The sequence below is a fragment of the Dreissena polymorpha genome, chromosome 4 (genome assembly GCF_020536995.1).
Source record: "Dreissena polymorpha isolate Duluth1 chromosome 4, UMN_Dpol_1.0, whole genome shotgun sequence".
NCBI classification, from domain to species: domain Eukaryota; kingdom Metazoa; phylum Mollusca; class Bivalvia; order Myida; family Dreissenidae; genus Dreissena; species Dreissena polymorpha.
This window is the reverse complement of record NC_068358.1, coordinates 78,480,898-78,498,023: the sequence shown is the minus strand read 5'-3', so window position 1 is coordinate 78,498,023 and position 17,126 is coordinate 78,480,898.

Sequence of the window (17,126 nt, the reverse complement as noted above, 5' to 3'; positions counted from 1 at the left end):
GACCATGGTATTGGATATTAAAGAAAACAACGCAGTTCAAATAAGATTAAGCTTTTGGTCTACAGACTACAAATAGTGTTACAAAAAATGACCAGTTGAGTAGGGTTTATTTCTTTTTTGGATAAGCTTGATTTTCTCATGCTAAGCATGTAAATAGCAGTCATGTTGATTCTTGTATTCCCGAATAAGATTGATTGCTACGAAATCTTATTATCATTGCTTGCACATTATGTGACATGAAAATTCTAATACATAATTTACCATCATTTTGTTGAATTGAAATCCCAAAATATGTGTACATGTAATATTGTTTCTTCACTTTCATCACAAATGGAACAGTAATTGTCATGAACAATGTGAACTGTTTACGCCGAAGATTTGGTTCCTAAGATTCTATTAACTATTCATGTCTGGAACCACTATGTGACTGTGTATGTACGGCATATTAAAATCAAGTGTATGCAATGTTATTAAAAGGTGTCTTCAATCTTGAATGACAAGTTTGTATATCTTTATTATATCTTACACATTTATACTCAAGTTTTTTTTATAATAACCCCATTACTATTTTATTCACGTAAAATAATATAAATGCAAATTACACATATTTAGCTTTTTTCCCTGGAATCCATTAAATCTGATTATTCCCTCACAGTTCTGATTAAACCTTCATAAAGTAGGATGTTGACTATAACATCAATACGATTTCTACTTTTTATCTCCTCAGGAATGCATACTATATCACTAACATATGAGCCGTGCTATGTGAAAAGGGGGTTTAATGCATGTGCGTAAAGTGTCGTTCCAGATTAGCCTGTGCAGTTCACTTTGTTAAAGCATCTGCAGTAAAAAAAATCCGGTCTATGGCGTTTTATGCTTCATATTTTTCAACTAATTGGTTTTTCTTAAGCGTTTATAGTCCTTCTTATGATTGAAATTGTGCTGAGCTTAATTTAACAGTGTTTATGACTTTAATGCCATCGTTCCTATAATAAGAGTAATTTAAAACAGGCGTTGTATACATCTTCTTGTAAAAGAGTGCATTTTTTAAAACCAATACCTTTACTGTCAGGTAGACGTTGACCATCATCGTAAATGATAAACTCATTTTAATCATATGCGGTTAAAACAAGTCCAATCTGGTTTCAAGAATAGTGTTTAGCTTTCGCTTAGTGAAGCATTTTTCATCCCCGTTCATGAATTTGAACGTGTCTTTCAGGTTTTATTAAAGGGGCCTGTTCACAGATTTAGACATGTATTAAAGTTTGTCATGTAACGCTTTATTTTGATAAATGTAAATATTGGATCTTAAAAGCTCCAGTAAAAAAAATCAAGAATACAATTAAAAAAGAAAAAAGTAACCCTTAACAGGGCTCGAACCACTGATCCATATTGATAAACATTTAAATTGGAAGGCCCATGTTGATATAACTTGTTCAAAACTTGATTCGAAATTATCACTGTTCAGGCGTATACAATATTTTCTAACACTTGAGATGAAAATTATGTTCTATAATGCGTTTGTAACACCAATTATTGATTATGGATGTGTCACATGGCAAAATGCAAATACTAGAGACATAAACAGAATATCAAAACTGCAAAGAAGGTTTTTAAGAGTAATATTACGTAATGACTTAAATATAAATGGTTATGATTTATCACAAAAATACAATGGCTTTCCTTTGAAAACAGATGTAAAAATTTCACATGTATAATTATTTACAAATCTCTTCATAATTTAACGCCCACATATATTGACGACTTGATAAAACTGGTGAAAAACAATAATTACAATTTAAGATCGATATCAAACAATGATTTGACGCATAAAACACCTCACTCAAACCTTTTTTTAAAGTCGTTCAGTTACTCTGGTATGGAAATATGGAACCACATACCGGTTAGTATTCGCCAATCTCTCACTCTCAACACTTTCAAACATAGGCTTAAGAAATATTTCCTCTTTGAGGCGCAAAATGAGTCTCACGCGTAGTAACATTTTTATGTTTTCCTCTTATTCAAAAGTCAAATACTCCTCCATAAGTGTCGTAATGATTACTGTAGATTAAATTTCTGCAAACAAATATACATATTGCTTTTTCAAACTATTTATATAGCAAGGAGATGCAGGATATTCTTCATAACAGTTGTGTAATTTCATATCCTATTGTGAACAACACTGGTTATGAATATTGTTTTCTGTAATTATAATAATTGTGTATATCAGCCACTTCTATCAATCGTAAACTATTTCAAGAATAATGTATTCCACGTTTTTAAACTCTGACTTTGTACAATAATGTACGCGGCTGTATTTGTTAACTTTTTGTTATTGTTAGTGGTCGTGTTAATTAAGATATGGTAATTGTATAAGTGTGTGTGTGTGTGTGTATAGGTGTGTGCGTGCGCGCGTGTGTGTGTACGTGCGTGCGTTAGAGTGTGTGCATATGGGAAAATGTAATAAACAATACCTTTATATTCTTAAATACTTTCTGTTAATAAATATTTGTTCCTTGAGACCATTTCAATATTGGAAGAGAAATTAATAATATAAGAGAAGTCATATAATATACTTGCTTATTATGACTCTTCTATTACACTGTTACAGTACTCTTATGTCCGTCAAAGTCTACATGTTTGCATTATTATGTAGAATGCATTATACATACCCTAGTTGTTTGAAGGCCTCATTGAAAATAAGATTGCCATTATTAAACTGTTTGCATGACTTTGTATCAATGTGTTGTCTTAATGAGTTACCTTTCGGAAAATAAAGAGATTATTATTATTATATCCCTGGAGTCCTGGAGTCTTTCGGGTTTTATAAAAGGGGCCTTTTCACAGATTTTGGCATGTATTGAAGTTTGTCATTTAATGATTTAAATTGATAAATGTAAACATTGGATCTAAAAAGCTCCAGTAAAAATCTAGATACAATTAAAGAAGAAAAAAAGTAACCCTCAACAGGGCTCGAACCACTGAACCCTGGAGTCCTGAAACAAAGTCTTCACATAAACCACTCGGCCATCCTTGTTCATACAATGAGTAATGTGTTTTATACTTTATATAAGCAACCCTCGAAGTTTCACAAAATATAACGTCAACAATAGAACTCACCAAATTATTCAATCGTTTAGCACTGCAACGCTTTATAATGTTCAGGTTTCAAAATCGTCAAAAGATTATATTATAGCTATTTTAAGGCATAGTAAATGTTCAGTATCACAGGTTCCTCACAAATATCATAACTTAAACGAAAATTTGCGAATCTGAAGCAACTGTTTTTTTTTATTTTGTTAATTTACCAAAACGTGATAACTGCTACATTGACTTCTTACTATTATGGAATGTTTTATAGTTTGCATAATGAATTTTCATAAAATTCACAACAAGTACACTATTGAAGTATCAACATTATATTTAACACTTATTTCCTATGATTTCTATTGTATTGAACATTTTGCTATAAAACATAGGAGTGTATCATAGTTTGGACCATAAAGGTGGCTACTTTTTTAAGATCAATATGAACCACAGGTAGTTAGTTGGTTAGTGTGTGGTGGTTATTATTATTATTATTATTATTATTATTATTATTATTATTATTATTATACCGGATTTATATAGCGCCCTTTTCATGCAAGAGTGCACGTTCAAGGGCGCTTTACATAAGAACATTTGACGTATCGCAGATACGAATACATTTTGCAACACTGTTTCAAAAGAAATCGATCAAAACTACTCAATTATAATATAAATCTACTCTATTATACTATAAGTACTACGTAAAAAACATGCACAGTAACCATAGATTAGAAAGATCAACAAGAAACTATAAAACTACCCTATGCGTATAGCTATAAGACAATTAATGAAACAATCAAATTTAAAACTTAAACAATAAGAACTACGTAAAACAACACAAAATAATTATGCCCTTTAAAAGGGTTAATTCAAGTTCATGATGATTGAGATTTTATATAATGAATTGAATAAACCACTGCTTATATTGCATAAGATTGGAGGAAGAGGTGAGTTTTCAGTGCCTTTTTGAATGAATTCAGTGTTGAAGAACCTCGAATGTTTGATGGAAGTGAGTTCAAGAGTTTGGGAGCAGCGTACATGAAACTTCGCTCTCCGTATGATACGGATTTAATCTTCGTTGGAATCACTAATGAAGTCGCTTCGTTCTTTGATCTTAAGTTTCGCCTTGGTTCGTAGACTTCAAGTAGGTTTTTCCGATATACAGGCGATTGTCCATTTTTTTTGAACGCATTGGTAAGTGTTTTGAAGTGGATTCTTTTTTCTACTGGTAGCCAGTGTAATTCTTTTAAGATCGGTGTTATGTGACTATAGCGGGATGTTTTTGTGATAACACGCGCCGCAGTGTTTTGAACATTTTGTAGTTTCTTGATAGCTAATGTTTGTGTTCCATACAGCAGTGCATTGCAATAGTCTAGCCGAGACGTGACAAGTGAATTGACCAATGATTTTGTGGCATTTGGTGTAAGATATTGCCTGATGTGACCTTTTTGCCTAATCTGACCGAAACATGATCTACTTATAGCATGAATATGGTTTTCCATGTTCATTCTTGAATCAAACCAACCATCGAGATTTCGTACGTATTGCGATGGTTTAATTGTCGAGTCCCCTACTTTAATAGTTAACCCATCTACGTACTTGGAGTTGTTTTGACTTGAAAATACTATGACCTCGGTTCCTCCAATCCTCGGTGTTAAGTTTGAACATGTTTGTATTCATCCACGAGATGATATCGTGGAGGCACTTTTCAACTCGATTTAGTGTTTCGTCTTGGGCTGCTCCATCGGTGGGTTCAAAGGACAGGTAGAGCTGCGAGTCATCGGCGTAGAAGTGATGCCCGAGTCTATGTTTTTTGCAAATTTCCCCAACAGGTTTAGTATACCTAGTATAAAATTTTGGGACTAACACAGATCCCTGGAGTACGCCGAAGGTCAGCAGCACTGGTTCTGATACCTTGCCGTCAATGCTCACCGTTTGGAAGCGGTCAGATAGGTAGGAAGCTAGCCACTGTAGTGGTTGTTCAGCAAAGCCGAACTGTTGTTCGAGGCGGCTTAAAAGGATTATGTGGTCGATGGTGTCGAAAGCGGCAGAGAGATCAAGCATAACAAAGACAGTGACCTTTTTCTTATCTAATGATTGTAGGACATCGTTTTGAACTTTTAATAAAGCTGTTTCTGTTGAGTGAAACTTCCTGTATGCAGACCGATTTTCTGAACTTAAATTGTTTTCTGTCAAATGTTCATATATTCTTTCTCTGACAACTTTCTGCAATAATTTTGAAACATATTGCAGATTCAAAACCGGGCGATAGTTTTGTAGTGTTTCTTTATCTAAGGTGGGCTTTTTTAATAAAGGTCTTATACGTGATGTTAAAAAGGATCTTGGCACACTTGCTGTTCCCAACGAAAGATTGATGATTTTTGGCAGTATTGGTAGCAGTTCAGTTTTGCATTCTTTAAGGAGCCAAGATGGAATAGGGTCAAGCTCGCAAGATTTATTTGGGGATTGCATAATGATTTTTTCAACTTCTTTCTCAGTCTTCGGACGGAAATGTGTCAAACTGCATGCTTCTGCTGTTGGGTTATTATCATTACTATGTTTTGAATTTGCTTGAGATAGGGCATGTTCAGAGATATCTTTTCTGATACCTTCAACTTTATTTATGAAAAACTTATTGAAATCTTGTGCTAACTCATCGAATGCCAGACGGGAGAGCTATTTCAGATGGGCCATCTAATAAGTGTTTTGTGATTTTGTGCATGCTCTTTTGATCACGGCCACAGGATGTTACTTTATCTGAATAAAAATCTACGCGTGCTTTTTTAACATTTTGTTCATTTTGGCGCAGTGGTTTCTATTAATTTCATGATCAATAGTGAGTCTCGATTTTAGCCATTTTCTTTCCAAATTTCGTTTGATATGTTTAGCGTCATGAAGCTCATCTGTGTACCACGGGCAAGTCGGCCGCAGGGTTATAGATTTTGTTCTTAGTGGAGCATGTTTGTCTACCAAAGATAAAAGTTTAGTATCATAAGTTTGGACAAGGGTTTCAGGGTCATCTATATTTTCAAATTGTATTTCTGACTCTGTGATATCCTATTTAAATGTTTCAATATTGATCTCTCGTAGTTTCCGAAAGGTGACAGTTTTTCTTACCGGAGCTGGTTTTGAAGCTCTTGCAATAAAGATAACGGGATAATGGTCTTAAGAAATGTTTCCTGAGTCGACTGAAAGTCCAGGATCGGTAACAACTAAGTTGGATACCGTATCCACAGTGTCCCTGGTGATCACAACGTCCAGAGTGTGTCCTCGTACGTGTGTTGGCTCTTTTACATGCTGCATCATACCAAAAGAATGGAGTATGTTATTGAATTTTAGAGTATCTTTATCAGACGGATCGTCAAGGTGGAAATTCAGATCGCCGGTCAAAATGATGTTTTTATCTGTTATTGCATATTTTGATAAAAACTGGGACCATTCTTCTTCTAAGAAAGTACTTGATTTCAAGCCAGTGTCGTTTGATGGAGGTGGTCTGTAGATTACAGCCAATCTTAGAGAGTAGTCTTGAACATGTACACTACAGTCCATGTGTTCAAAGGTAGTGAATTGTTTGTCTTTAGTTGAAGTCAAGACTTTTATTTCAACGCTAGTCTTGTGTATTAAAGCAACTCCGCCCCCAAGGCGACCGCGGGGACGTGGTACATGTTTTATTTGGTAGCCTTCAGATAAGAGCTCGGTAAAGCAGGTTTTATCTGTCGATGTGCCAAGCCTGGTTTCTGTTATGGCTACAAGATCAAACTCATTAGTTGGTATAAAATCGCCGAGAGACAGGGTCTTGTTTTTTACAGATCTAGGATTTATGTTGCACATTTTGATGTTTTTCTGCCCGCTAACGGTGATTTAAGCTTCAATTTTGACTTTTGTGAGGTTATCATGAATGGTCGTCTTTTGGGCGGTTTGCAGAGGTTTTGCTGTAGATGACAAGTTACTGTTATGGTTATGCTATCAATTAGTGAAAACATCGTTTTGAATGATAAATAATCAAATTATAACGGAAAATCAACTTTTCTGAAAAATAAATGTGTTGAATAAGACCGGGTTCATGAAAATCGCTGCTTAATTGATGAAGTAATGGCTGTTCAAAGCGACACACCCTGTTTTCGGGTGATTTTGAGTTGGATATATAATGGTGATTTTTTTTCCAGTAAAGTTGATTTTTCGTTATAATTGGATTATTTATCATTCAAAATGATGTTTTCACTAATTAATATCATGGCCACACGCTAACTACCTGTGACATAAACACGATTGACATTCGTGGACGCTTTTATTATACAAACCGTTAACGGACATTCCAGTATCCAGACAACGTTTGAAGCGACACGCCTTACAGCGGCTGCGACTGGCTGGCGATAGGTCACATTGACCGTCGTTGACACAATAGAAGGTGTGACTCTTGCCTATGCTACGCTTGAAGAATCCCTGAAAATCAGAATATCCAATGTCAAAACATGCATAAATAATACGAAGCGTGCAGTAGAAATTTCGGACCAAATGCATGAACGCAAAATATCGTATCGTCTTGGAACTGGTTTACAAACTTTCGGCAGGTAATTTAAGTGAAGTGGTTCTATATAATAAATTTTAAATAAACAGAACATGGCATACAAGTGGATGGATAAACTATACTTAGGCGAACAGACCTACCTCAGACCAGTTAAAGTTGGTAAGCCATAGTTTTACTTTTATTTATTACGTAATTGTTTATTAATGACAACATGAGATAGATTTCACTACTTTTTATGCTCCCCGAAAATTGTCGGGGGGGGGGGGAGGGGGCATATAGTTGCCAGTTTGAAGTTCCTTACTTTCTTATTTCCTTACTTCCTTCCTTTCTTCCGTCACACGTTTGTTACAGTTTCTCATAGCGCCTTCAATATTTTACTGATCTCTTACATATTTGGCACGTAGGTACCTTGCATGGGCATCTACCTTTTCATGTGGTTTGAGGTCACTCTGGTCAAGATCAAGGTCACCGAGGCTTATAATAGATTTTGATGTCACAATTTTGTTACAGATTCTCAAAGCACCTTCAATATTTTTCCAATCTCTTACATATTTGGCATGTAGGTACCTTTCATGGGCATCTACCGTTTGATGAGGTCACTGGGGTCAAGGTCACCGAGGCTAATAATAGATTTTTCCGTCACAATTTTGTTACAGTTTCTCATAGCGCCTACAATATTTTACCGTTTTCTTACATATTTTGCATGTAGGTACCTTGCATTGACCTCTACCTTTTGATGAGGTTTGAGGTCACTGGGATCAAGGTCACCGATGCTAAAATAGATTTTCAGTCACAATTTTGTTACAGTTTCTCATAGCGCCTTCAATATTTTATCGATCTCTTACATATTTGGCATGTAGGTACCTTGCATGGACCTCTACCTTTTGATGAGGTTTTAGTTCACTGGGGTCAAGGTCACCGAGGCTAATAAAAGATTTTTTAGGTGGTTATTAACACATAGATTGACAAAGCGCATCATCGGGGAGCATCCCTTTGTTTCACTGATATTCTTCTTTATATTTGGAACCTTCAGGTCAATTCGATATGTGTGTAATGTATTTTTGTTTTAAAATTCCCAATGATAATTTAATTTATTTTAGAACACTTTTATTCAAGAATACATTCGTCATAAACATTTTTTTGTTTCTTCAAAAGACTTCATCATTGGGTAACTATGACGCGTGCATTTAATTACAACCCTCATACAACATCTCCCCCCCCCCCCCCCCCAATGAACCTAGCAAACTTGAAAACCTATATAGATGTACTGCAACTAACTATGCGCCCATATGTAGCTACCAAATGGTGCACGCCCATTTAAACTTCAACAACGCATACTGATAAAGCACACAAACCTTGCACCCCTCGCAGGTTGCCACTCCGTAGTGCAGGCCGGTGGCTCTGTCTTTGCATATCCGGCACCGACCGAACGGGAACGGGACAACACCAAGCGGCATCACTGTGAAATGTACACTTCCATAGCAGGCTTGGAACAAATACAAAAATCTAGAAACACGTCCGTTTAAACTTGAACATTGTCTTAAACCTCCAGGTCAATCATTGATATACACTGAACTACACTTGAAGACTTTTCTGAAGCAACACTTTTCAAACTAGATATTTAAGTTTGAAAAATGCTGCGTTCGAAAAGTCATAAAGTGTAGTACAACGCTATATAATGCCAATTTAATTTCAATTACATCATTCTATGTGGGTTTATACACCAGGTCGAGGAAAACATAACATTAATTAGAAAAACAATACGGCTCGTATGAATATTGATGAGCGCAATGTGGCATGACGGTCGGCCATTAAGACTTGTAAGTTAATGCGTTTTAGTGTTCACTTTTTATTTTAGATCGGATTTTGTTGAAATTTGGACTCAGACTAATTAAACACATATCTGATACTTCATGTTAATGTGATTGAAATTGATCAACATTAAATATCAAACATAACACATTAAACAAATCTTTGAAAAAGTAAAATTCTCAAAATCGTACATCGTAAAATAATAATGTTAACACTAAAACGCATAAACTTACAAGTCTTAATGACACTTTGCTTAATCATATAGTGTATAAATAAATGTTATTAGCGTCGCTCTGGAGAGCGGCGACTAGTATGTAATGCATTTGTTTTCGCTTATGGGAGGAGGAGTTATTTAACGGATCGATGTATATATTTTTGTTTTAAGAATATCTTGCATAGTGGTGATTTTTGTGTAAATTAGTGTACATAAGTACTGCATTTGTGCCTATTAAATTTATTACAACATTTATTACCAATAATGCAAAGCTAATTGTTTTAATTAATAACTGATCCACAACTGATCACAGGGGAAAGATCACAGGACTGGGCAAATACGCGAAACTTTCTGGTTTTGTATAAAAACAAAACATAATCAAAATATATTTATTTTGTGTTTTTTCTAATTTGCTTATTGAGTGGAGAATCAATGTAGTACGATATTTGACGACCTTTCGCGCAAGCAAGTTTATTGGAAGGCGTAGTGGTACGAAAACGTACGATGTATTACTTTATTAATAGACATATAATAACGATCGCTATACACAACTTTACCAAATAGCAGTACATAAATGATGTCAGCCAGAATAGCTCAGATGGAGAGCGTTAGACTGAAGTTGTTTACGCAACAATCATCTAAAGGCACCCGGTTCAATCCCGGGTTCCGGCACGAACGGAACAGTTCGGCGGCTAATAATTATTTTCACTGAGGTTGATAAATATAATAAAGCTTTATTTTATGTAGACATTTTAAAATTCAATTTACTACAATTGGACATTTCTTTTAAAATAAATGGATGCCGCGTGGAGACAACGTTAATTAAAATTTCTTACATCACTTAAATATAAAAAATACACGTGTTTTTATATTAACAAATATTAACAAATAAATGCAAACAACATGTATATCAATTATCCATGTATTTTTATGGTTGTCTATCATAGTACATAGTATCTAAGTACTATCCCTACCACATATGGAGCGCGAAGCGCGACACGTATTATTGATTGTAACAATGAGTTGCGATAAAGGAAGCAGCCGCTTATCAAGGAGGAGCTGTGTCCTAGCAACCCGTTTCCCTAGAGTCAAGCACTCCTCGGAGTTTTTTTGTAAGAACCACATATAGAGCGCGAAGCGCGACACGTATTGCTATCCAGGTGGTATTGGCCCTTTAGCATTATCCGACCATTACGTCCATAGTTATCTTCCTTAGAATTTTAGAAAATTTGAAATCGTTGTTCGAAGTTCAAAATTTTCATTCGATTGTTCCCAAATTTGCACAGGTTTTTTATCAATGAGGACCCAACCCAAACTCTATATGAGCAATATCGGACCATAAGTCCAGAATTATGTCTCTTTGAATTTAAAGATAAAAGTGAAAAACTGCTTGGTTAGGGGATTATGTCAACATTTTTCATCAGATTCTTTCTAAACTTACAGTGTCTTCATATCAATGAGCATTTTTTACCTCATTTAAAATGAGAAACATAGGGACAATAAGTCCAGAATTTTTTTCTATTACATTTGACAAAATAAACAATGTCCACTTGTTTAAGAGATTTCACAACTTTCGTCTGAATCTTTCAGAACTTGTTAAGTGTTTTATATCAGTATTACTCGAACCCTATTGAAAATGATGAATATTGGAGCAATAAATCTATTATGATCTTTTACTGAATTTCAAAGTATTCTGAAATGCAGCTTCTTCATGCAATTTACAGTTTTCCTTTTTTTTCAATCTTTTACGGTGTTTTCATATCAGTGAGTACTCAACCCCTTTCGTAAATGAGCAACGTAAGCATACGTTCAGAATCATCTCCCCTTGAAGTTGAGAAAAATATGAAATTACGCTTACAAGATGAATCAGATTTTTTAAAACCTACACAGTTCTGTTCCATTAATGAAAACTGCACACGGATGCAAGTAAAAAAAAAGGAAACCAGTGTAAATAAAATGAACTATGAAATATTTGGGGGTTACAACACAAAATCATAGATAATGGTTATTTGGGGGTTATAACACAACATCATAAAAATGGTTATTTGGGAGTTATAACACACAATTATAGATAATGGTTTTACCAGTATCTTTTTCTTTTTTGTTTAATATAATCGGCCAATATATTAATATTTACAGTAGAAAAAAATCGTTACATGTAACTTCATTGAGTGCCTTTTACACTGAAATTCCCGACGCCCTTTGATGCTTTGCATCAATACTTATCTTGTAAAGTATTGAATACAAAACAAACACATTTTAAAGAATCGAATCATCATTTCTGGGACCTTTCGTTTCGTTCTACATTTATGTATCGCCCCTGTTCAACTATGAATTGATGTGATGATGTTCTGAAGCGGACATAAGCATTTATAAATTTTCGAATTAAAAGGATGTGCTGGTACTTTTCCCATTCAAAATTTCTTTTAAAGCCTTCGTAACTTATCAATTTTGAAGTTTCATTGCAAGATTGTGACCACGACTGTATAAATATATCTTTCAATCATTAAAATAATATGACAAAATAACTTTTCGTTTTCAACACCTTGTTCATTCCAGACATACCCAAATCCTACAGAAAATAAATGTTCACGAAATGATGAGACCCAATTTTTATAACCCAAACCATCATAAACTTTTAACATTTCATAACATTTTTTTACATTCCTAGTATTTGGCATCTTTAACAAAAGACACGTGTATAGGTAAAAATATATACAGGATATCTTCCACAATCGCCAAGTACAGCATTATTACACGCATTTAATTGTGCTGTCATAAATCTACATAATAAATTTACATGAACACGTTCGATAACATCCAATGATTTTAGTCCCCAAAGCTCTGAACCATAGAATAGTATATCCATAACCTAGGCATCGATGCGCTTGAAATAACAGTAATATTTCATGTGCATATATACGTACAAAGAAGATATCAGCGATACAATAACACGCTTTGCTTTAACAGCCAGATATGTATTTAAATAAGTGACACTTTTGTAGCGCCGAAAATATCGCAAAGCCCTATTGACTTTAGTTTCATAATTCTTACAATCCCGGTCAAACCAAGTCGACTTGTTTGAACGTGGTAAACAAAGCGTTCGCTTTGATGCCGACTGCTCATTATATTTAATTAGAACGTCTTCAAATTTTGTCACAATTTCATTAATTGACATACATGTATGTGTTTTCAAAGGTAAATGGCATTCCATTTTCATCTATTAGTGACTGTAAATTTTGTTTATAAATGGCAATGTTGTCGGTACTAAAGTCGGTTATGGTTACAATACGTTCATTGTTTCGGTTTGAAGTATCAACGTCATATTTATTTGTCTTTAAGTTTAACACAATAGTTAAATGGTCAGAAGAGCAATCATTGCCAACAAACAAGTCTTACACACTATCAAATATTTCAGTACTTCCAACAAAATAGTCAATGATGCTGCAACCGATCGGGCTAACGAATGTATAACTACTTTTTCTTTATCGTCTCCACATCGACTGTTAAATATTAACAATTCATAAGCTTTACAAAGACTCGGCAAATTATTTACATGGGAATCGTTTACGTATACACGGGTATGCAAAAAATAATTCTTCTAGATCATGGAATATTTGCAAATTTGTGTTAGCAACAATAAAATCAGATTCTTGTGCGGGTCTGGCATTCAAATCACAAGCGAGCAAAATGTGTTGTTCTGCATAATTCATATTGCAAAACAGATTTTCAATAATTTTGCTATAACCCATACGCTACATTCGTCGTAAACAGGGGAATAATATGGGGCTATATAAGTTGCAATAAATACAATTTGTTGATGTATAAAAAAGACGTTTATCAATATTTAAAACCAATTCAGCTTCAAAAAAGGATAGACGTGAGGCGCAAAGGCACACAAGCAGTTTTTAATTCCTACTAGGACACCACCCATATTTCGACCACCTCTCCTAGAAAGTTTAGTTGGTGAACAATACCACAAATAATCAGATAATTCGTTAATTTGCTTAATTGCATCGTCACTGGATGTTTCTAACAAAATTATGATACCAATCTGCAATATAAGCGTAAGAAATAATGGATCAACTAGTTTGGATCTCTGACTAGCAACGTTCCATGACAGTAAAGAAAAAAATCTGACAACCGAGGGTCTTGGCCACAACCCTAGTCTACATGGGTAGGGATGTCGTTTCTGTTACTTGGGACCGATGGTTGTTGGTTGTTTGTGGGGTCGCTGCGGAGTTGAGCCTTACGTTTAGCCTGTAAAGTGACCCTATTTTCCACTGACTCTTGCCTTTGATAGAGAACACCATTCTTGATAAAGCATTTATGCAACGCTGTTGCAGCTCGCGGACCTTTGAGCGCTGAAACTTAGTGAGTTTACTGGATATGCGTAAGCCTTTAACACACAGTTGATCGCGTATTTTAAACAGTTCTGCCTTGATTTCGAAAGTGTTAAATTTAAATAGCACCATCCGACACAGTTTCAGTCCAGTCAGGATGTTTTATGACCAAATTTGACAAATATGTTAGGCCTTGTACTTATGATGAAGAAAACGAATTTTGCACGCGATTAGAAATCTCTTCATGGTGTGCATGAATGACATAGTCACCGTCATGACAAGATTTTTTGTCCGAGTTTGATATTTTACTTCAGAGCATAAACTTGACCTTTGAGTTGACTGGGAGACTGATGTGATACGAGACACGTCGTCTATTTAAAGCGGAACTGCACGATTTGTATATGTGTTAAATTATAATATATTAATAAAAAAATGTTACAATAACACAAATTAGGCAAGAAAATTATGCATTGAAGACAATTTTCATGAAATGCGAAAAAGACAAAATAGCGTCCCGAGCCGATTGTGACGAAGACGCTTCGTACATATTTTCCTACAATAACCGAAGCATCCGTCTTTTAATTACGATCGGAGTTAGTGTTCGTGTGTCGAATGAATAGATATCGTTGCAAGAAATTAAAATGATCCGTAAAACTAAATTTAGAATTTTAGATTCACATCGGACATGCATGATGTACATGCTGGCGAATTCGACTGTACATATATTTTCGATTTCAGAATTAAATGTCTGGCTTATTTCGCATTTTCCGACACATGTTCTTCTTAAATTTTATTCTAATTTATATTGAAATGTACGTATAATAAGTTTTTTACACATTTTATATAAAATCATAAATATTTGACAAAATTGTGCATACCCGCTTTAAGATGGTCATTTATGGACTGTACTTTTAAAATTACATGATGAATAACAACGGAACAACCCGGATAAGATGTTCATGGATAAATTGATTTGACCTGTTGTAGTGACCTTTGTCTTGTGGGAAGGCAGATGGGTCTTATTTGTGATAAGCTAGGACGCTCGCATGCGCACGCATACAATCGTCAATTATGACTGCTATATCGAGCTTTACTAAAGCGTTTTAAACTATAACAGCTTTAATTATATGTTCAATTAACTAGTCTATATAAGAAAAAATAAACCGGTTGAACAAACAAATATCGTTTGTCTTTATATGCCTTTGATCTCTGGACAAAACATTTTAAGCACTACTACGTCATACAGAACTTGGAACTTAATGGTTCATTTTAACTGCTGTATTTTCCAAAGTATAAATTTTAATAATTACAAACGCGTTATTATCATGTCTGTCATGTATGTTAATTACTATCTATTAACTTTTTTTACTTTCACAGTAACTAGTGTTAATTCGATTGCTGAATATGATAAAGAACCTATGCAAACATAGAGTACAGATTCCAGGTATGATATGTACAGCTCCCAGGTATGATATGTACAGCTCCCAGGTATTATATGTACATTTCCTAGGTATTATATGTGCAGCTCCCATGTATGACACGTACAGCTACCAGGTATGATATGTACAGCTCCCCGGTATGATATTTACAGCTCACATGTATTATATGTACATTTCCCATGTATGATATGTACATTTCCCAGGTATTGTATATGCAGCTCCTAGGTATGACACATACAGCTATGATAGGTGCAGCTCCAAGGTATGATATGTACAGCTTCCGGATATGATATGTACAGCTCCCAGGTATGATATGTACAGCTCCCAGGTATAATATGTACAGCTCCAAGGTATGATATGTACAGCTTCCTGGTATGATATGTACAGCTCCCAGGTATGATATGTACAGCTCCCGGGTATAATATGTACAGCTCCCAGGTATGATATGTACAGCTCCCGGGTATGATATGTACAGCTCCCAGGTATGATATGTACAGATCCCAGGTATGATATGTACAGCTCCCGGGTATGATATGCACAGCTCCATGGTATGATATGTACAGCTCCAAGGTATGAAGTGTACAGCTCTCAGGTATGATATGTACAGCTCCCAGGTATGATATGTACAGCTCCAAAATACAAACCATGTACAGCTCCTAGGTATGATATGTACAGCTCCCAGGTATGATATGCACAGATCCATGGTATGATATGTACAGCTCCCAGGTATGATTGTACAGCTCCCAGGTATGATATGTACAGCTCCATGGTATGATATGTACAGTTCTATGGTATGATATGTACAGCTCCATGGTATGATATGTACAGCTCCCGGGTATGATATGTACAGCTCCATGGTATGATATGTACAGCTCCCAGAAATGATATGTACAGCTCTCAGGTATGATTTATACAGCTCCCATGTATGATATGTACAGCTCCCATGTATGATATGTACAGCTCCCAGGTATGATATTTACAGCTCCTAGGTATGATATGTACAGCTCCCAGATATGATATGTACGGTTCCCGAGTATGATATGTACAGCTCCCAGTTATGATATGTACAGCTCCCAGGTATAATATGTACAGCTTCCATGTATGATATGTACAGCAACCAGGTATGATATGTACAGCCCCCAGGTATGATATGTACAGCTCCCAGGTATGATATGTAAAGCTCCCAGGTATGATATGCTCAGCCCCCAGGTATGATATGTACAGCTCCCGGGTATGATATGAGCAGCTCCCGGGTATGATATGTACGGCTCCCAGGTATGATATGTACAGCTCCCAGGAATGATATGTACAGCTCCCGGGTATGATATGTACAGCTCCCAGGTATGATATGTACAGCTCCCAGGTATGATATCTACAGCTCCCAGGTATGATATGTACAGCTCCCAGTTATGATATGTACAGCTCCCAGGTATGATATGTACAGCTCCTAGGTATGATATGTACAGCTCCCAGGTATGATATGTACAGCTCCCATGTATGATATGTACGGCTACCATGTATAATATGTACAGCTCCCAGGTATGATATGAACAGCTCCATGGTATGATATGTACAGCTCCCAGGTATGATATCTACAGCTCCCAGGTATGATATGTACAGCTCCAAGGTATGATATGTACAGCTCCCGGGTATGATATGTACGGCTCCCAGGTATGATATGTACAGCTCCCGGGTATGATATG